This window comes from Gymnoscopelus microlampas (assembly GCF_963454915.1).
Source record: "Gymnoscopelus microlampas genome assembly, chromosome: 23".
In the NCBI taxonomy this organism is placed as follows: Eukaryota; Metazoa; Chordata; class Actinopteri; order Myctophiformes; family Myctophidae; genus Gymnoscopelus; species Gymnoscopelus microlampas.
Window position 1 is genome coordinate 30,813,690 of NC_139960.1, and position 23,146 is coordinate 30,836,835.

Here is a 23,146-nt window from a genome sequence, read left to right on the forward strand (position 1 = left end):
TTCTATTTCATTTCATTACAGTGTTAAAACACTATTGGGCTTTGAAGGAATTACTGCTACTGAACAACGCAATAACAAACCTTTTATCACAGCAATAATTCATCTTGTATTTGTGGTCCTATGGATGTACAGTATCTGCAGCCAATTAAGTGTTTTACTACCTGCTTAATAAATCTACACAGCTACACCTGTGGGCTAATGGGCTCCTATAGGAATCCAAACTCATATTGAAAAAAGGGTTTCCACATTCAAAAGGTCAGGCCAATAACCATTCAGAAATGTTTTGTAGACTATAATATACTGTAGTCTACCATATTATGGTAAAGATCGTAAAGGTGTTGTTTCACACTGCTGTGCTATAAGAGGCCGTATTCGACTATTTGTATTAACAAATCCCTCAATGTAATTCCACCATATGGTAATTAACACCATATGATGCTGGCAAATGTTTAGTACTTTTTCGTTTTCCTCTTAACTAATTACTTGTGTTAGTGGTTAGGGAGCCTGTTCTGTTCCTAATTAGTTCCTGTCAAAATGCCCTAAGGAAAATACAGGCAATATCTAAATAAGTAAATGAAGTGAGTTTCCTGTAGGTTAGAACATGAATGGCATACATACCAGTTTAAAGCTACAGAGTACATAAGATATTGTATGGCTGCATCTTAACTAGACTTCACAACAACAACAAAAAAAACAATATTCACAAAGTCCAAACATATAGCTTAATATAAATGGTCTTTTAGATGTGTATATTATGTGAAACTGTACATCTTGTATGCATGGCTACCACAAGACAAACGTGTCTACTATTTACCGCTGAAGTTTGAGACTTTTTGACATATAGCTATTATATGCAGTAATAGCCTAAACCCATCTGAAAAAAAGAACAATCTTAAAGCATAGTTGCTTATTTATTGGTAGTGATCTGAGTGACAACTCACAGGCATCCTTAATCCTGCTGGTGCTTCTGCTATGTTTTAGGCCTATACTGTTGTATTTATTGTATTCATTCTACCGGGGGCGGCAATAAAAAAGTTCGTTATTAAAAAAAGAACACATGGAAAGGACAGTATATAATCGAAACCGTCTGTGTTTCGGTCAATTTGACGCCTGCTGTATATTCAAGTCACTTCATTAGGCTACAGGCCGCGTTCTCTGTGAAAACAACACCTAGGGGCTTGCTTGCCTGGCTTTAAGGCAAAACACTGCAAATGACACCTCGGGGGGTCGCAGCCATTCAGCTTCAGCTGGCAATATCACCGGCAGACATCAATTAATCCGCTCCTATACCGCAGGCCGGTCTGACAGGAGGAGGGAATGGAGGGGAATATACAATCCGCCGCACGCAATTCATATTGAAATCTATGAAACACTATTAAAGCCATTTCAATTCAGATAGCGCTTCCCCGTCACGATATGCACCCTAATTGTCTTATATAGCTGCTGCGCCTGTGCAGTGAGTCAGTGTATAAAACAGTCTGCGTTGACTATGTGCTCATCTGAGGGGGGAAAAAACACCATGTTTCCGATCTGCCTCCATATAACCGGCCTGTTTCTCCTTTATTTACACCTGGACGTCGTCAAAATGAATCATCCGCAACATCATGGGTTGCTACGGGGAACGGCATTATGCAGTTCCCCGTAGCAACCCATGATGTTGCGGATGATTTTAAGTGGATTTAAGATTTTTTTAAGTGGATTTAAGATTTATTTTTGAGTGGATTTAAGATTTTTTTCTGCGGATTTTTTTAGTGGATGAACCAACATCATCGGTTGCTACGGGGAACGGCATATCCTCGCCGGGTTGACATTTCCATTCCATCCACACTGCGCCAACAAATGCGCATCATTTTACCTCGTCAAGCGGCATAATCATCATCATTCATAAGCATACCCGCAATCAAACAACATTGATCGGCAGGCAAAATAAATAAAATCACACAAACTTACCATCCAGTTTGAACCAAAAAAAAGAAAATGCGTAATTTTCCACCCTCTGGTTGTTCGGTCTGTGTTGTTCAGCCTATGTGATGATTTTTGTCTCCCAGCAAAGGATCGTTTCTGTGAGAAGTGTGTGTGTGCGTGCGTGCGCGCGCGTGTGTGAGAGACGCGTGTGTGTGTTCCCCTGCCGCTGCAGCAGGCTGTGTTCCACTGATCTCTCCAGTCTCTCCTCTTCTCTCTCTCCTCTCTCTCTCTCCACCCGCTGTCACAACCAAGCAGCTCGACGCTGTCGTGCTGCGCAGGCGCACGATGTTACACCGAAATTGGTCATTTATTGAATTCGGTCACTCACCCCCTAAATCAAAACTGTCAGTTAAAAAAAAAAACTTCAGGTACTTTTTAATTTATAGCGTATCGGCGTCAAGCCTTCCTCGGCGTGTTAAGAGAGTGTTAGTATTCATTCTAGTCTAGAGGTTCTCCAATTATGGGTCGGAAATCGGAAGTCAGGACCACAAGTGGGGTGGGTCTCGGGAAGGAAGGTGATGGAGGTTTCTTTTTTTACAACTGAAATAAGAACACAAAAAAAGTATTTTTTGTTCGTCTTTGAAAAACTTAGCCTGTGAATGCACTTTATTTTATACTAGGGGACAGGTCGATTTTTAAAGAAGGGTACCCCTGGAGAAAATGTATGTGCCCTTATCTAAAATGCCATGACCCTCCCTTTGACTAAAAAAAAATCAATGACCCTCCCCAAGTGATTAAAAAAAAAGACTAAACCCTCCCCGCCTATTGGAGTTATATACGGTATATATTGTCCAACGATATAGCCTATCGTGGTATTAAAATGTGACGATAGGTATTGTCAAGATGTCATACTGTATCGTAATATTTTTTAAATTATTTTTCTTTTCTTTATTTTTTTGGCCGGTGAAAGTTATAGTTCTATGGTGTATGATACGAAATGTAAAGCTTATCATAATCACAGTAATTATGAATCACATCTTCCATCATATTCGAGATATTTTGGAGAGAATGAAACAGACACCAGTCACTTTCAGTTTAAAGCACCGCAGAGGGGAGGTGTTAATTGTGTGTCAGCTGATGCTCGTTAACGCTCGTTAATGTGACATGCGTCAAAGGAGTTATGCCTCTGCACTCTCAAATAGGCCTACAGTACATCTAATCTAAGATTGTTTACATGGTATTATACTGTATCTGGTATTATAGATTTGTTTTTAGCTGTTGTAAATAACTAGTCTGCACTTGGTTCGTAAAGTCCAGATGACAAAAATATGAGGTTTGTGGAATATAGTTATGCAGTGTTATATTATTTATATTTGTTATATTAGTGCCTATCTGTCCTCTGAAACAATGGGTTTATAGTTAGTGAGAACTTCACTTCTCTCTTAAGCTTGCATAAATGTATTTATTTGTGTGTACAAAGCACTTTGTAATTGTTTTTTTTAAAGTGCTTTATAATTGTTATTTTAAACTAAAGATGATGGCCAATGTTGATGATACATGAGAAAAGAACATTAATAATGTATCATATCGATATCATATGCCCAACATCATGTATGTGTCGTGAAATTAGTGTTATCTTGACACCCCTAACCCTCCCCATCAAATACAACAACATGACATTTAAAACTGATAATATGTCCGATGTTTTGCTTTCCACATTGATTAGAACATAGTCAGTCTTGCTAAATGCACAGTGTAGTGTCTGTAGTGGTAGCAGAATGGACAGTGTTCTAAACTTACATGTGGGAAACCCATTGAATCCCATAATTATTAACTACAGTGACTATACTGTTGCCTACATGATCATGGGTTTTTAACTGGTGGTCCGTGGAGGTATTGCATGTGGTCCCTGACCATGCATTTAGTAATGTAGGAAAGTGAAGATTTGTATTATATTTTATTTTATCGATGGTGGATACTGTTAATGTGCATGACAACAGAAAGGAACCCACTAATATGCCTAACACCTGTTGAAGTGTTGCTTAATTGTTCAACCACCATCATTAAGACTCTGAAACTAAACTGGAAGACTCATTAAGCACTGAGCTTGTTTAAGATGCGATCCCCATGCACACAAATCATGATGACATATACGTGACAGACAGATATACACACTACTATACAGAACGTCATACAATCAGCTTACAGGTTACTGGTATGAAGAGTGAAAAATATGTACAAGAGAAGAAAAGGGGGAGGGGGGGGGGGGTAGGTTAAAGCTAGGGTAAGTGATATTTTTTGGTTAAAACAAAAAGTATTTTGTTAAAAGGTTAAAGCACTATATTCTGATAGTACTCATTGCTATAGAGTGTTTGTTCAGTAACAGGAGTCTCCCCGTCTCTCCAGCTCTTTGATAAACAGAAAATACATTTTCCGGTAGGTGTCAAAATCTCAGCCAATCAGGAGAAAGTACCCATTTTAAGCTTAATTTGTATTGTGTTCCAGTTCCAATTTTGCCAGCTCATTTCTTAGTGTCATCACTTCCAATTTCACTTGTTTAATATATCCTGACTGAGGTCTCTGTCCTGGTTGGATAACATTGGAAATGAAACTGAAACTGAAACGAAAATGCATTTTCTGTTTAATAAAGAGCTGGAGAGACATGGAGACTCCTGTTACTGAACAAACACTCTATAGCAATGAGTACTATCAGAATATAGAGCTATTTAACACTTAGTTTAACCAAAGTAAATCACTTACCCTACCTTTAAGACTTAGACAGGGGCCATTTTCGAATTGCAGCCTCCTGAAGGTGTATCTTTAGGGCAGTTTTGAAAGTGAGTAGGGTTTTACACTCCTTTACTCCTTTTGGTAGGGCATTCCACATTTTTGACGAATAGCATGAGAACGAGTTCCTTCCCTTTGTTGTGCCAAATCTGGGTTGAACATGATTCCTGGAGCTTCCTCTGGTGTTATGATCATGGACATCATTAACGTTTTGGAAGTATTTTGACAAATACAGGGGGATCCCAATGTTGTGGTGTATCTTGAAGACCAGGCCCATAGCAAGTTGCTGTACTCTGTCCTCAACCCTAAGCCATCCAATCCCAGCAAAATGAGCAGGGGTTAGATGGGTTTTGTGATTGAGGCCAAGAAGTAGCCTTACTAGTTTGTTTTGGGATGATTGGAGCCTTGTTTTTAAGGCCTTGGAGGTGTTGTGATACCATGAGGAGCATGCATAATCGTAATAACCTTGTATGAGGGCCCCTGCAAGAATCTTCAGAGTATTCTTACTGACTAGACGTCCAATCCTGTACAAAAAGCGTATTCTTTGGTTGACCTTTTTGATCACTCTTTCGGCGTTTTTGTTGCCGCAGAGGTTTGCCTCCAAGATGGAACCCAGGTAGGTAATTTCCTCCTTTCTTGTGATAACATCATTACCCACTTTGATCGTGAAACTCTCAGCCTTGCTAAGGTTAGAACTGGACCCAAAGAGGATGGATTCAGTTTTACCCAGGTGTAATGATAGTTTGTTGTCAGAGAGCCAGATACAGATCTTGTTGAGTTCAGTGCTGAGAGTTTTCTCAACCTGCAGCCTGTCCCTGTCCGAGACCAGCAGAGGCGAGTCATCTGCGAACAGGAACAGTTTGCAGCCGCAAGCTGAAGACATATCGTTCACATATATCAGGAACAGTAAAGGTCCTAGTATACTTCCTTGCGGAACACCACAAGTCACTGGGAGGGGAGGGGACTGGGTGCCGATTACTTCCACCACTTTCCAGGTAGGATTTACTGCAAGTTCACAGAAATGCTAATGAAAGAGTGAAGAAAGCTTCCTCACTCCCATCATATGCCAATGGAGAATGCACATGTACAGCTCAGGATAGGTTCTGATTGATTGGTCGACACACAGATAAGGACAGACAGATGGGCAGAGGTTTCCTAAGTGGCAAAACAGTGACCTCTAGAGTCACAGATTTCAATTGGCCACATATGTCGGTGTTACATCGGAGAAGAATGGCAATTGTGAAAAGAATTAGCCACAACGACCCTTATGAAAACAGCGTACCCGCCTGAATTTATGGCTATATTTTACTGGCCTCATTTAACATACACATTAATCATAATTTAATTGATGAAACACTGACACCCACACACTGGCGCGCGCACACACACACACACACACACACACACACACACACACACACACACACACACACACACACACACACACACACACACACACACACACACACACACACACACACACACACACACACACACACACACACACACACACACACACACACACACACACAGTAACTGTTCTACCTAATAGCCTACATTGACATTCAATCAAGAGGTTTATTTCATGCCACGAATGATACATGAATACACAAATACATACATACATTTAGGCCCATGTCAATCTTAAATTGTCAATGTCTTGCTCCAAAAACCTCACAACATTTTCTGAAACATCTGGCATTATGGACAATAGGCTGTACATCCAGAACATGCATGAGCGTCAGATGCACAGTTTAAATGCACAACACACACACACACACACATACACACACACACACACACACACACACACACACACACACACACACATACATGTGGGCAGAGTGCTGTTGTCAAATGGTTGGATGCACGTTACATTTCCATTACTGACCTCCATCAACACGCTCGCACGTGGGCCACACACACACACACACACACACACACAAACAATAGGCCTCAAACACATTCATCATTGTCAACCTAATGTCACCCCCATCCCATCCCCTTATCAAGGCCAATCATGTTGTCAGCTTATTTCTCTGTCTCCCTTTCAATTCAATTGAATTTAGTTCAATTCATTTAAAATCAATTCAATTTGATGGCCTTTATTGGTGTGACATTCGACATGTGTTGCCAAGGCGAGTCAACAACAATAGTAATTATGTGTTTATCTCACACCATCCGTCTCCCTCTCTTTCATGCTGCACCTCAAAACACACTCCTAGAGTGTATAAAAGAGTATAAAAATATATACTACATACTGTGTCTTTCAAAACGTTTGACTAAATACAAATTGCATACAATCACCTCTTAAAATTCCAGACTGAACTCTCCCAAAGGACAAAAGGACAAAAAATGTATAAACTTCACTTGTTCTTTGGTCCAACATCCAGCAAGACTTCTGCACAATTACAAAACAACAGGTGCGTTGGAGAAGGCCAAGGGCCAATCAATGCATAAAAAAAGCTCCCACACACTGTTCAAATGCAAAAATGATGTTGGAAAACTCAACATTTCGGTTATCCTTATCCAGATAACCTGATGAAGGTGTCCAGACCGAAATCTCAGGCAGGCATTATGGTGATGAAGCATTTAAGCCCAAAGGGTTTCCATTTTTAGATAAATATCTACAGTATACTGTACTAACAATACAGTACAATTAACATTCTTACTTGTGTGGGTACAGCATGGGCCCATTAGACCAGTGGTTGTCAAACCGATCCATGTCAAGGACTCTATGTATTATGGCCACGGACCCCCATCTGAAAATAATTTGTGCCAGGGACCATACAACATTTGTGTTGTTAAAATGTCAAAAACAATATTCCTATTTTTTTAAATATTTTTTAGGCCTGTCCTCCCTTAAGCCAATTTTAATATAGGATAGCCGATCTACAAGCTTACAACGTTGTAAGCTTATAACTCGGCTATTTTCAAATAGCCAATGTATAGGTTAAAGTGGTTAAACTGATCTTGATGCTATATTGACTAATTTAGCTGGGGACCCCCTAGAACCCCACGAGGACCTCACACTCCACTTTGAGAACCAGACAGACAGTGACCTGCAGAAGACCCCAGCAGTTTGTCCACAGTGCAGCCGTTTCCTCTCAATGAGACGCGAACACAGACAGGTGTTTGTCTTACAGTGTGACATTACACACATACCACCGCTCAGTGTCAAATACTCCCTCACACTGTCCACCCAGGGGTGAGTTTTTCCTCCAAAACATTAGTCGCTCTTCTCTGGAAAATGTCTCCGATAAGATTTACAAAGACGGGACAAATTGTTTTATGTAGGCTAGCTATACTGTATACTATATACTGTAGTATATAAACACACAGACACGCATGCACGTACGCATGCACGCACCATCCTGTTTTGATATCTGTTAAGATACATTTAGGAAGAGGTCACAATGGTACTCTCTATACACAGTCAAATCCTGAGTATTAATTTAACTCTGAGAGTATACCAATGGACCCAAAAGGACCCTTACGGGTCCATTCAGTTCCTTTTGTTCAGTTTTACAGGTCCATGTGATTCCATTTGTACATTCCCAGGATTAAATTAAGCCTCAGGATTCTACAGTGTAGCAACATGAGGCCGTGAGCTGTAATTCAAAGACGTGAGTCGGCCCATTGTATATTTTATGTTACAAACGGTCTAGAATGTTATGATTATACGCTATATGTCACTTTAACAGCCACCGGAGATATGTTCATCACACCGTTGTTTACACACGCAGACTTCCTAACTTGGTCAGGGAGCACGGGGGGGGGTTGGGGACACACCGGTGTATGAACCAGGCTAATACTTCTCTGATTAGCACAAACGACTCTCTCTCTGCTCCAGCAGCACGTGGCAAATGATGTGGTTATTTTTGTTTGGGTGTCTACTGTATGTGGCATGAATCTTCTCGCTCCTCTCTGAGCCCTCCGGGGTGGATCTTGTGTCTTGTGAGGCGAGAGGCTGTAACAAAGCTGTCCCCTTCTATTTCATCCGGTTCCATTCTGATGTAGGCTGTGTGTGCAATGAGAGAGAGAGAGAGAGAGAGAGAGAGAGAGAGAGAGAGAGAGAGAGAAAGAGAGAGAGAGAGAGAGAGAGAGAGAGAGAGACAGGGAGAGGGAGACATAGGGAGAGGGAGACATACTGTAGGGAGACAACACATCTCACCCATCTCACCCACTGCTCTCTCCTATCTCCCATTTAACCCATAAGGGTCAGATTTGTGGATTCAAATTTGGAGCTGTGGGCAACTTATAGCCTACAGTTCTGATCGCATACAAAAAGTTGCAATCCAAGTTTTAATGAATACTTTAACCAATTTGTTTTTAGCTAATATTGGTATTATGTAATTCACTTTCAGCCAATAGTAATACATCAGCCTTCCACCAATAAAAAAATAAACATAATTACAGAAAGGATGTTTTGTGCTGATAAAGAAAGAATATTATAACAGGGGTACACTAGTAAAGTTTGAAAACCACTGTTGTACAATATAACTTGTACATATCTGCAGTGGGGTGGTGAACTCCCTTCTCTTCCATTGAGAAATTTAGACCCTGGTGTTGGCTTCTCTCATGTGGGAGACCACATTGTATTCAGTTGATCTGTTGTGTTGAAAAGCCACACAAAGCAATACACATTTTGTCCCAGCCTAGACACAAAAATGCTAAAAATGACAACATATGATCTGTTGTGTAGTACTAGATGTTAATATCCCTTGTTGCATACTACCAAGGCCAACATGCAAGACTCTGTGGATGGTCAAGTGAATGATGGCATCCTCTGCCATCACTAACAGATTGCTGGTTATTACAACATGCAAGGGGGGGACTTCTGTTACACAGCATTGTTTATATTTTTAACCATAGTGGGTGGGGTGCTGTTCTGAGCACCGATACCGTGGTGCACTGGCTCTTATCTCATTAGTGCATTCATCAAAAACACCACGGACAACTGGAGCCTTAGGTGTGGTCCGCACGCTTGAAAACAATCTGTCCCTTTTAACAGCAAGCGTGTTGAATTTGGCGCGGCAGGGGGCGTGTTGAAAAAGAAAGATAACGGCATATGTCAAGTCAGAAGGCCATGTTGATAAAAAGTAATGGAAATATGGGCCATCCCTCGTCAAAGTTTGTGATCCATTCCAAGAAATGTAATCAGCTTAATCCGACTGAAGATGCAGAAAAACAGAACTGGATTGCGTAACATGTTTTGTTTCGCGAGATCAGGGACAGATTTAGTCGGACGTGGGTGCGCACGCATTGAGGAGATTGTAAACGAACTGGGGGACTGTAACGGTTGCTAGGGAACACCATGAGGAAAGACAATTCAATTCTTTCTTTTTTTTCTTTCCCTTCTCCGGAGGAAGAGGAGGAGAAACGAAGACAGTTCCTGACACAACTGAATCAGCCGACAAATGGTGGTGGTACGGCATGCACCCACAAGCATTCATTTCCTGTTTCCTGGGCCTGCCAGGCACCATTTAACCAATGACTGACATCTGACCTATAGAGCTAAACACCAACAGGATATCATTACACAGGACGACTGGACAGCATTAATGTCTCATTTCCCTTGTAGGTCTGTCTTGGCTGATCCCCCTTTCCCTGAGTGGCACAGGTCAAAAAAACAGTGATGGACAACACTCAACTCCAGTACTTAAGTCAAAGTATAGATCCTCCTGGTGTAAATCTCAAAACCAGTGGTAATGTTTATGTAACAAAATACAATATTTCTTTAAAAAAAATTGAACCATAGCTTTGGACAAAGTAACCCAATTAATTAAATTCTAAAATGCACCCTGACAGGCCAATCTGGTCCAACTGTATTCTATTGGACAAGCTCTAGTATAAAACAAGTACCATGCTTTAACTGCACTGAGCCTTTCTTGGCTTTGAGACAGCGTCAGCGACCTTTTGTTTCCCTCTGGGATACTTAGCAATGACTTTAAAACAACTGTTCCGTGAATATTGTTTGTTCGCCAACACCTGTTCTAAACCATTAACTCATAAATATATTCTAACACTCCCTACCATTCCACTGACTGCATGGCATATCTGTCATACACTTAACGCTCTAGTAGTGTATTGTTATCCAGACAATCCCTTTAAGCTCACCAGGCCCCCGAGAGGCACTTGGGAACAGAGAAGCTCTGCTGTTCTGCACCTGTTCCCATCAGGAATGTTTTTTTTTAAAAACACATCAACCGCTTTCAAGTTACCGTCTCACACGCACCTACAGGATTTGTCACGCCAGCACCACTGTCTTCTCTGTAAAAAATAAAACCAGGGAACATTCCAGAGCAGTGCCAAGTTTAGGCGATGGGGCCATGAATCAGACCTTGACAGGCTGGAATGATTGCTCTGGTCCGACCCTCCTACTTCACGCACAATCCATCGCAAGTGCCTTCATGGTCAGGATCAAGACAAAGATCTGCTGACTTATTGACTTATTGCTGACTGCTGATTTATTACACACATACATTTTCAACTACGTCCCAACTTTCATGCTCTTCATGAATTTCACTTTACCTGCATGGCATTTCAGGCTGTCATGGACAATGGTAGTTCAGTATCATGACATCATGCACGTAACGGCTTGATAGGTCTACTTGGGGACCCTTTCTGAGGGGACAGACATGTACCTAGATATATACAAACCCTGTTCTAGAAGGATTGACCTAAGGCCACACCGTATAAACAAATAAAGCTTGTTATGAGTGAACTTTATCAATAAGCACAGACAGAAAAGATAGATGGACAGACAGACAGACAGAGAGACAGACTTTCGGGCATTTCACCATTTCATTCCAGTCGTGGCTTTACGGTGAGGACAGGAATTATTATAGTTAAAAATATATATTTGAGTAGGATATGTGTCAGGTCACGTGTATCTATGTCAGTTTTGTCCATGGCATATTCTTTTTGTATCTCTAGATCAACCCTCATTGTTTGCAGGAAATCTTTGTAGTATGACTCCTTGTGAAGTATCATTCACGTTGATAAGGGCGATGCTAACCTGAATAGCTGGAATGAATGCCGTGAAATCTGACTAGATCTGTCAATGGGAAGGGAAGGAATGGAGCAGAAAATCGATGTGTACAATTGGCAAAAGCTATAAATCACAGGAGGACACTCAGCATTCTTTGGTGACACTTCTATTGTGGTGCCCTTTGAGTCGTTTGCAATAGTGCATGAGTGGGGTGTGTAAAATATGTGTCAGGTTTGTGGTCCGAAAAGGCAATTTACAATTTAGGCATTAAGTAGAGCTCTTATGCAGAGAGACTTACAGAGTGACAGATTAGACTAAACGGCATAAACTCTAGTAATCAACCAACAACAGGGCAAGCAGTCAAGTAAACAGAGTGCCAAGAAAACAATTAAGTGCAAAAATCCAACTAGGATTGCAGGTGCTATTTACATATGTTGCAACTGCAAACAAGCAAAAAGCATACATATACAGTATCTAAACCAACACTTTATCTGCTTAGTATAACTAGCATTTATCTAAATAAGCAATAATGCATGCAGTAATGAAAAAGTAATGCCACAAGGAAATAAGGAGTGCTGGGGGGTGAGGAGGAGTCTGAAGAGGTGAGTTTTCAGACTGCGGCAGAAATTGGGAAGTGAATCTGCAGTCCTGGCTGATAGAGGGAGGTCATTCCACAGCTTGGGAGCCAAGAGGGAGAAGAATCTGGGACGCTTGGAACATTGGCAAGGGTGTCTTAGGGAAGGGAGGTAAAGATGTCCTGAAAACGGTAAATGGTGCATTTATATAGCGCTTTTATACAAATCGCTTTAAAATTAATTGCATCCAATTCAGTAAATTCACCCATTCACACACTGACGGCAGAGGAAACCATGCAAGGCACCAACCTGGTCATCAGGAACAGTCAGGGGATCAGTGTCAAGGACACTGTGACACTAACTCTGGGGACTAAACCGAGAACCTTCTGATAACTAAACAGGTCGCTCTACCACCTGAGCGACTGCAGTGGCAGGTCCACTCTCATGATGACAATACATGACAAATACCCCTATTCTCAACCCACAGAACTAATAATAATAGCAAAAGATTAGTAGAAAAACTTTCACACTAAAAAGTATGGATTTAACAACCCATTTTCTTATTTGTTCAATGATTTTTACATTTTTATTTAAGCACTCCACCAAGCGATAAAGAAGGTTCATTCACACTGTAAAAATTGATGCTATTAAAAAGTGTATATTATGCGACTAATAATGATGACTGAGTGACGCGTGTGCATGCTCAGGGGTAAGTGCAAAGGCTTCCACAGTAGCAATTCCAGAAAAATTTAGAGCAGTCTGCATAATGAGGACATGAACTAGCAGCTGCTGTTGTGTCATATCACACAAGCATTGTCCTTATTATCAGTTTGTGCTTTTGTCAGTCCATATTTTTAAACTCTAGTCTAGCAGATTAAGCAGCTAAACTACTCGATTAACTGACAAAACTACTGACAATATTGACTTAAATAATTTACAATGGTGTTCTATTACTACTTAAATTATTTGTATAAATAAAATGTATAAAAATCTTCTGAAAATAGCAGATCTAAAAGCTTGTAGATCGGCTATTGGCCGAAATTTATACAGTATAGGGCTGAAGTGGGTAATGTATGTTTTGTAATAATAATCAAAATCTACAAAGTAACTAGTAACTAAAGTTTTCAAATATGTGGAGTAAAAGAATAATATTTGCCTCTGAGATGTAGTGGAGTAGAAGTAAAAGTACAGAAAATTGGAAATACTCCAGTAAAGTAAAAAATACCTCAAAATTGCACTTAGTTATTTTACACCACTGGCGGTGGGGTTGTTGATCAGTAGACCTCCATCCTAGAGGAGAGCTAGTGGAAGAGCAGAAGAGATGAAAGTAAAAGGAGTAGTTCACCCAAAAAATGACTTATTTGCTATCAATTACACACCCCATGAAGCATTGAATTAGTGGAGATTTTTGTGTTTTTGTCACATTCCTAAGCCAATAATATGATTACCGGCGGAAAGATGCTAATGTATCCGGTAGGAGTGTCAGGTAGGAGACTCCGCCGGTCAACAAATTAATGGCTTAAATTCGACAAAAACAAAAAAATCTCCATGAATTCAATGCTTCACAGGGTGTATAATTGATAGCAAATAAGTATTTTTTTGGGTGAACTACTCCTTTAAGGAGATAAGAGGGAGAAGGATGCGCATACCTTAGATTAGAACATGCAAACCAAAAGAATACACTTCTGCCGTTTTAATGAGACTGCCGTTTATATGGTCAAAGAGGGGAGAAAAGCAACAATGTGGAGGAGTGAAGCAAGCACTGCCTCAACATTGACTAGTTTTGATGAGACAGACAACTTTCAGATACACTGGTATCTGCCAATTAGCCTGAGGGAGCCCACACTGCTAATGATCCGCACGTAAGTGTGTGAGGGATACCCACACAAACACACACTTCTCTCCGACATCATTATCCCTTTGTCAGCATCCATCGAATTCCCACCCTGATCAATGCCAGGTTGTACTATTGCAGTGGCCTGCAGGCTTATCAACATGTTTGGGTGGATGTAAGTGTGTGCGAGAGTTGCAGAGCTGGACAAAAAGATTTCCTGGCCTCCAGGGCCTGTTGTGACTGCTACACAGAGGACTAATCAATCACCAATATAACAATGAATACATGCACAATGACCTGGCTGCAGGCGAGGCAGAAAACCTGCTTTTGTCCACTGTGGCTAACATTTGCCAAAAATTCAACAAAGGTTTTCAGTGTTTCAATAGCCAAAATGATTTTAGAAATATAATAACACGTGGAACTACCTGCAAATGTGGCTCGTTGATAAAGAACAATCAAAAAGCCACAGGCCAAAAGAAGTGAAATTATTTGAGTCCTGGATCTAGAAACAGTCTTCTCACTTTGCATGTCAAGTGCTTCACCAACATGCTTTAGTGACATACCGTTGCATAGCTTATTAAAGCGGTAGCTCACCCCCAAAATGACTTTTTTTCCTATAGATTAGTCACCCCATGGAGACTTGACACAAAGAAACACAAAGAGTCTCCTTTGTGTCTCCTACTGGAACCGCTGGTCATCAAATTATTGATGCGACCCCCTAAAACCATCATATTTGAATTGGGGACCCCCCACCCTGACAAGCACTTGGAATATAGAAGTTGGGGCATTATATTTTGTTTGACTCGGTTCCATCGATAAATATTGTGAAAATAGCAGAGCTACAAGCTCACAGCGCCTCGCAAGACAATTTTTGCCTCTTTCTTATATTATTTGACTATTTGGCCAATGTTTGACCAGTTGTTATAGTATAGTTTGTTGATTACTTTTGATGCAGTAATGTTCTTTTTCTTTTCTTTGTTTTTGAGATATTAAAAAGGTCTTAAAAGTCCTTAAATTGTTACTTCACTGTCATCTGGGCCCCCCCAAAAAATCATGTGCACAGGTTGAGAACCGCTGTCCTATATACCTGACGCCACGGTCGACATTTATCAATAGAAGAGTAGGGAAACAACCACTGCCGATGTGCTACTGTAGATATAGGTATTGTATTATTGCCTAAATTGAAAATTGTATTAATATACCCTACCATACAGACTGGTTCAAATAACCATTTATTCATTCATTAGTAGTAGTAGCTTTAAATCTGTGCAATGAAAACGGAATGCAGAGCCACACAACTAAAGATAGTACCACTGCTTCAACCAAATGTTAATTATTCACAGCACAATCAATTATTTACATGTGACGATGTACATGCCATGGCAATTATTCACTTAAGTCAATTTTATAAAAAATCATGGAACAATGGGCAGAGAGCTGTACAAGCCAGGCTAGGGTGGTGGAAGCTTCCGGAGCAGAGATGCTCTGCATTGGCAGACAGTTCTGGCTGACACCAGAGGCCTGACCTTGGCACCATGATGGTTTGGACTGCTGCCAGTTTCTCTACCCTTTCTCAGCCATGAGCGAAACTCTCCTGTGCCTGAGGCAAACAGGGCATGGTAGGAGAAGCTGTGTTTTTGCACTTGTCCTCTACATTTTAGCTTAGATGACATTCATACAGAGCAAGGGACATGAACCCAGGTATCCAGCAAAGTTATTATAGTTAAATAAAACTAACAGAATAATGAAAACTAGAATTGGGGGGGAAAAAAACATTTTAGTTAACTGAAATAAAAATAAAAATGAGACTTGCTTACAAAACAAATTAAAACTAAAATCATAGAGAAAAATGTTCTTAGTTTTAATCTTTGTCAAAAGACTAAAACCTTACATTGCATCACAAGTCTCACAACGCATATCATAACATCTTGTTAAAAACTAAACTAAACTAGCACACCCAACCAAACCCCACCCAAAAAAAATAATTAAAACTAAACTGAAATTGAAAACATGAAGTAAAAACAAAATAAAAGATGAATGAAATATATAATAACCTTGGTATACACTATACAGTCACTGCCATGCTAAGAGGTTTGAAAGGTCACTTGACTACCAGCCATGGATATCCATTTGCTGCACCAGGGATTCTAATTTGTCAAACTATGTACAGAAATAACTAATTTTTCAGACTATACAGTATGCATCTATGACTATAGTACATTTTGCTAGCTTGCATGGCACCATTATGTAGTGGAACTCTGAATTGAGTTTCAGTTTCAGCTTCCCAAGTTGATGGCTGCTCAGATGGTTACGATGAGCGCTCAGGGGGAGCAGTTATGGGTTAAGTGTTTTGCTCAGGAACACATAGCCGGGGCAGAGGTGCGAACCGGGGACCTTCTGTTTCCCAGACAGCCTGTCTACCCATTCAGCTATGGCCGCCCCTAAATGATAAAGATATGACTTTAATATTAGTTTAATGCCTTTGTTGCAGCTCAAATAGAATGTAATGGCCTCTGATGTTATTGTTCTTCTGTGAGCCTGATGGATGGGGAGATGGGCTGTGCAATGCTCTGTTTATATTAAACTTTGGTGAGGAGACGAGGGGAAAGTTTTGCAATCATATACTGTAAATGTGACGTGTAAAAATCACGATTTACAATTATTCTCGATTTATTGTGCCGCCCTAGTTTGAGGGCGGTACCACAGGCCCGGCGCCACGGGGGGGCCTGAGGGGGCATGGCCACCTCAGTTTCAAATTGTGCCCCCTCAGTTTATTTTGGGGAGAAAAAAAAAATGAAAATGTATTTTTTTATAATTAATTTTTTGATAAAAAAAAATCGGTGAAATCAGGCAAAAATAAGAATTAAATAACATAAGCCTAACCTAACCCTAACCCCGAAATAAAGTAACAAAAAAACGCCCAAAAACGTCCACAATCCGCGCAATTAACCGCAAAATCTTGCGTGCATGCTGCGCGACTGGTGTGCCCCCCCACAATTTTCAACTGCCCCCTCAGTCATTTCATCCTGGCGCCGGGCCTGCGGTACCATAATGTTTTGTTTAAAAAAAAATATTGCATCGTGGCTACGAGCTGTACGACCTCTTCTCTTTGAAACAGTCATATATCTCCCGTGGTCAGCACCTCCTCCTTACTGGTGTGCGCTCCAGTTCCATTGTTTATCGGCAAAAATTTGACACAAGCAGCCATACCACTAGAGCTGGCACTAACAACTAAACTGGTGAGCTGAATGAAAAGGGACAATCTACCAAAAGAGCACTGGCTTTCATGCATTTTATTTTTGGTACAGCTGTGCATCAAATTAAGTCTACATGGTTCTAGAAAATAAAGGGGAAGAGGGACGTAATAATAACTTCCGTTATTTGCCGTTCCAGAAAGTACTTTACATTTACTGTTAGAAGCTTACATTACAAATTGGATTATGCTGATGTGTATATCAGCCAGCATCCAAAACAAATCTTCCTCTCTACATAGAAAGGAAGACATTAATATGTTTCTATAATCTATGAATTAATGATCCATTTTCAGGCTCTGCTAGGAGTATAATCTTACACAATCAATTGGGTGACATGCCTTTTAGCGGTAAAACATAAACACAGCTTAAAATAAATAAATAATAATAATAGGTTGTCTCGGGACACTTTACTTTACAAAGCAGGTCAAGACCATACTCTCAAAATGGAGCCCAAAGTTCTAATGAATCTAGGCCTGGACACAGCGGACAGGGCATCTTCATCACTGTTTACACCAGCTGGTCCTCTGCTGTGACCTCCTGACCTCTACAACCCTGGGTCAGGCCACCTTAATGAGGCCTAGCATGCCTCCAATCACAACACATGAAACCCAGCACATTTGCTACAGTCAACCCGGAGACCAATCAAAACCATATCAGAGAGTGGTCACCAGTGATTACGAGGGTCGTGTTACCATGCTGGAGGGAAGGGTTACAGAAAAGGTAAGCCTGACCCTTGAACAACCTTTCACAGCCTTGAAATTTGACATTTTCTCTGTAATGTCAAGGAGGAAGAGGCAACGTTGGAATATTTTCTTTTGTTGTCCAGTCGTCCAACATGGTAGCATGTTCCTCGTAACCATCGGTAACCACTCTCCAAACATTCCGGAACGAGCTTCTATGTATGTCCAGAAACACGTTTGAGGTGGGTGCCATGACAGCAGCATGCGGGGAAAACCCCGGGTTTGTGGATCAAAAAGAGGCGGTTGCCCTCCTATGACTTAAGCCCTAGATACTTTGTCGTACAATGAATAGCAAAAATAGATGATCTACAAGTTCTACAAGCCGAGCTTGTAGATCAGCTAGTTTAGCCTTAAAAAAAAAAAAAATGACGCATTGCGAGCTTGTAGAGCTGCTATTTTTTAAATGAAAAACTTTAGATTTTTTCCTATAATGACATGGCCAATAGGTTTAAAGCCGCCAGCTTGATAGTGGTTAAGTCTGTCTGTGGGTTTTATAAATATTTAACCAATGAAAAGTGTTAACAAGAGCTTGTGACTAACTGCATTGGAAAACAGGTTATTTTTTCCATTTCCTGAAAAGTATCGGTTTTGGACATACAAGATTCCTGTCCAACAGCTACGATATATGAGTGAATGAGTGTGTATATGTGGGCATCTGAAAATGTGGGACATCTGGGAATGTGTGCGGATGATTGTGTGACTTTGTGCTTACGTGACAAGCTGTGTGGGTGTGTTGACATTTGTCCGATACAACTCCCCTAAGACTGGTGTGTGACATTGAGACGAGTGAGAGCGTGTGTCCATGCCTTTATTTGTGCTTCAGTGTGTGTACAATGGTTTCCATGCGTGGGTGTGGGTTTGCTTGTCTGTGCCTGTTGTGTGCGTGTGTTTGGGATGTCCGCTGCGATGGCAGACTTCCCCCTGAGAAATACCACTGGTGGCGATGAGAACTGGTACAGTAGTGAGACCGGTGGGTGTTGAATGGAGCTCGGACCTTCCACAGAACACAACACAACTCCAAGAGGAATGTGGAGAGCAACACACAGAACTCAGTGACGTGCCATATTTCCACAGATGCATGTCTCCATCATGGCTTCACAACCCAGAACAGAGACACCTACAGTACTTCCACTGTAGAAGCATCCTTGATACACTGAGCCTGTCCTGCTCACTCTTCGGAAGAAATTCTGGATAAGACCATCAGATAAATGCCTACAGAATGGAGAAGTCAGTTCGCTGCCCTAATAAGGGCCAGCAAAGAAGGGCTGTGGAAGCTGACAACAGCTTCCCCTGCCAAGAACTAGCACACTATTTTAATCTCCATTGCCTAGGAAAAATAAGGCCTTGATCAGTAAATAGGCAAAGTGGGATTTGGGGATTAGGACCTATTAGTGACTGCATCCTTTCAAAGGCTGCCCACTGGGGGTTCTAGTGTTAGGATCTGTCAAGGGAGAAAGGACATACTATTTGGTGAGTGGAAGGACAAGCCTAATCTCAAAGGCACACTTAAGCCCGATTGCAGGGAAGCTGGAATATATGGGCCCAGTTTAGATAATAAGATCATGACATTAAACAGGTGAATTACAATAATCCTCACACACTTCCGTTGCCTGTTTAGCATTGATTGACACAGTGGCATGAATGCCCATAATTAGTACACTCAATGTTTGTACGCTTGTGCAAAACCAGCTAAATACCAACCACCTCAAAGAATCACATTAAGGCTTTATGATTAAATAGCTTAATTTGGTTTGGCAGAAAAAGGCACATTTTCCTTAATTAGCTTCATGTAATACTTTTAATTTGTGCAGTTCAGATCTGGAGTACTAATACTAAAAATGTTATCATGGTATTATCAACAGCCAATCATCAAATTGTAAATAATAATGTATTGTGCACTTGTTGTGCCCATCCTGGAGGCCACCAGGAACTATGTGAGTAGACGAATAATCCAGCGCACCTGAGGAGCCTGCTGAACCTTACTCTTCAAGCAAAAATAAGTGTAGTTCTATAATGCCAGTGAACACTGGATTATATCCACAAGTTTCCAAGGCTGTGTGGGCATCACTTCCTGTCGATTTCATTGGATTTCATTGGATCAAATCGACAGGAAGTGATGCCCACACAGCCTAGGAAACTTGTGGATAGACAAAGTATTACATTCAGTTATAATCAATTATTCACTGAAGAGGGTGGAAAATCAACAATCAATCACAATCATCAATGTATTGGCCACTTGTCTCATTACATTCTATTATGCTGACACAGGACAGCCTGGGTGTGAGCTGACTGAGGATGTGTGTCCTTCCTAATTGTGTAAGAGAAGAAAAGGTAGCCCATGTTGGTTGACAGTCTGTAGCCAAACCACAACTAAACAAGCTCAATTTGCATTCTCCGACCTCCCAGTTCCTGTACCTACCAGGCAGTGTCCTTTTCTCTCTCTCTGACTGTGAGACAGTGCCAACAGTGACTCAACAGAAACAGAACTGGCATCCACTGCCTAACGCAGTGCGTCATTGGAGAGTTTGCATCCTATTGTTTTAGAGGCTCAGCTGACATCTGAAGGTAAAGCCTCTTAATAAACTCCATGACAGAATTGGCTCATGCTACTTGATCACCATCCATTATTCTAAAAGTAATCCAATTCAATTTTAGTAATCGAATAATCGGTTAAGTGATATACTGTATCATTTATATATTTCTGATATGTGCCATTTTCAGCTTCATCAAAAGGTGAATGCTTGTCTTTCTTGAATAATGATAGTATAATCTAAATTATTGCAATTTTATTTGTATAGCACATTTCAACAACAAGGCAATTCAATATGCTTTACACAGAACATCAAGCAAATGAAAGACAATACAATGACATTAGGATGCATAAAACAATCAAAGGCGGCGACAAACAGAAGGTCTTTAGTTGTGTTTTAAAATAAATAAGAGTGGCAGCAGAACTGCAGTTTTCTGGGAGTTTGTGCCAGATATGTGTTGCACAAAAACTAAATGCTGCTTCCCCACGTTTATTTCTGGTTTTAGGGACAGAAAGCAGACCTTTCGAAGATGACCTGAGAGATCTGGAAGGTTCATGATAATGCACAAGATCAGAAATGTATTTTGGCCCTAAACCATTCAAAGCTTTATAGACCAACAGTAGTATATTGAAATCAATTATTTGACACAGAGGGAGCCAGTGTAAGGATTTATGAACTGGAGTGATATACTCTACTTTCTTGGTATTAGTAAGGACTCGAGCAGCAGCGTTCTGAATCAACTGCAGTTGTCTGATAGATTTTTTTAGGGAGAAAATTAATCCCAGATGAATGGGGGGATAATTGTCAGATGAATGGATTATTAAAATAATCACAAGTTGCAACCATAAACAAATAGTAAGGAGCAGCCATAGTTGGGTATAGAGGCCGTTTGAGAATCAGATGGTCCCCGGTTTGTCCCCCAGCGCTGGGCTAAAGTATGTGTCAAAAAGTGTCCCTGAGCAAGACACCTAACCCCTAACTGCTCCACGGGAGCTGTATTAATGGAGCCCACTGCACCTAATAATTAGAATGGGTGAATTAGGAGGACATATTTTACCCATGTGCAAATGTACAGTGACAAAAAATACCCCAAAGGAGTGGGGACCATATCATTATTATTAATATTATATTCAGGAGTACTGAGGTCAAATCACTGCACCCTGACAATGGTCTTATCTAAATTTGAGAACAATAATTTGTTTCAATCATATACTAGTGATAATTCAATTCATTTTCTCATTCATTTAGATTTGGGTAATCTATGTAAACTAAACCCTAGGGTGTCCCAGGGCTCTATACTTGGTCCGAAAATAGCTGATCTACAAGTTCACAAGTTGTGACACGTTATGAACTTGTAGAACGGCTATTTTCACCAAATGTTCATCCCACAATGGAGACACTCCATTTTACTCTATACTTGACTGCTTACCCTGTCGTTAATTGACTAGTGCAGTGCAGAGCCTTGTATTAGAGAGTTCCGCCAATGAGGGGGCAGAATTCACTATTCGCCAATACACAGCTATGTAAGAGACCTGGCCCGATGAAGTGAACGGAGGTGACGCAACTCTCCTTGAATGGCTCTGGTTCTCAACTTTTTCAGGCTGTGACCCCCCAAAATAATCATGTTTGAACTGGGGACCCCCCACCCTGACAAGCACTTGGAATTGTAGGAGTTGAGGCATTACATTTAGTTTGACTTCGGATAAATATCGTTAAAGTAGCCGATCTACAAGCTCACATTGCCTCACAACGCCTCGCAAGATCAGCAATTTTTCAAAATGTTTGCCTATCACAACATCCATACAATATCATTATATTGCAGACTATATGGCCACCTGGAACGCCCCCGTAGATCTGATTAACAAAAGCTCCATCACATTATGTTACATTACATTACATTACAGTCATTTAGCAGACGCTTTTATCCAAAGCGACTTATGTTCTTTCGGGACGATTCAGCAACTCCTCCCGGTCCCCTCCAGGAAGGAAGGCTGACTCATAGGAGGAGAAGACCTTTGGTGTGTGGGTGGAGTAGACACCAGAGCCAAGGATTGTGTCTTTTTAATTCTGTCTCTGGCAACCTCCCCCTGCACCGTCCTCCACTGTCCCCGTCTCTGTCTCTTCCTCCATCTCCTTCTATCTCTCTTCCATCAGAGCCTCCCATCTCCACCGTACCTCGTGTACTCAATTCTCTCCTCACCTCTCTGTCTCCCTCTCACTTTGTTCACCCTCTGTCTCTCTCTCTCTCTATCTCTCTCTCTCTCTCCCAGAACTCTATGTCCCTACAGAGATGTTTGTACCAATTAGGAGATTGCCTTCAAGGTTGGGGGAAGTAGCGGAGCTCACATATACAGGCGCACGCACCCACACACACACACACACACACACACTCTCACGCACGCACACTCTCAGGCACGCACGCACGCACGCACGCACGCACGCACGCACGCACGCACGCACGCACTCGCACACATACACACACATTTCATTAGTCATTTTATAACATTATGCCATTTTACAATTTTA

At 41.0% G+C, this 23,146-nt stretch overlaps 1 protein-coding gene across 1 annotated transcript in view; it reads right to left on the minus strand.

The window, feature by feature from the left end:
- Positions 1 to 2,023, minus strand: part of LOC311040304 (neuronal cell adhesion molecule-like) — a 109,882-nt gene extending 107,859 nt beyond the window's left edge. Inside the window, exon 1 of the mRNA XM_084050505.1 lies at positions 1,951 to 2,023. The gene's annotated coding sequence lies outside the window, so the exon portion shown is untranslated. The remainder of the gene's footprint in view (positions 1 to 1,950) is intronic.
- Positions 2,024 to 23,146: the final 21,123 nt, after the last annotated feature.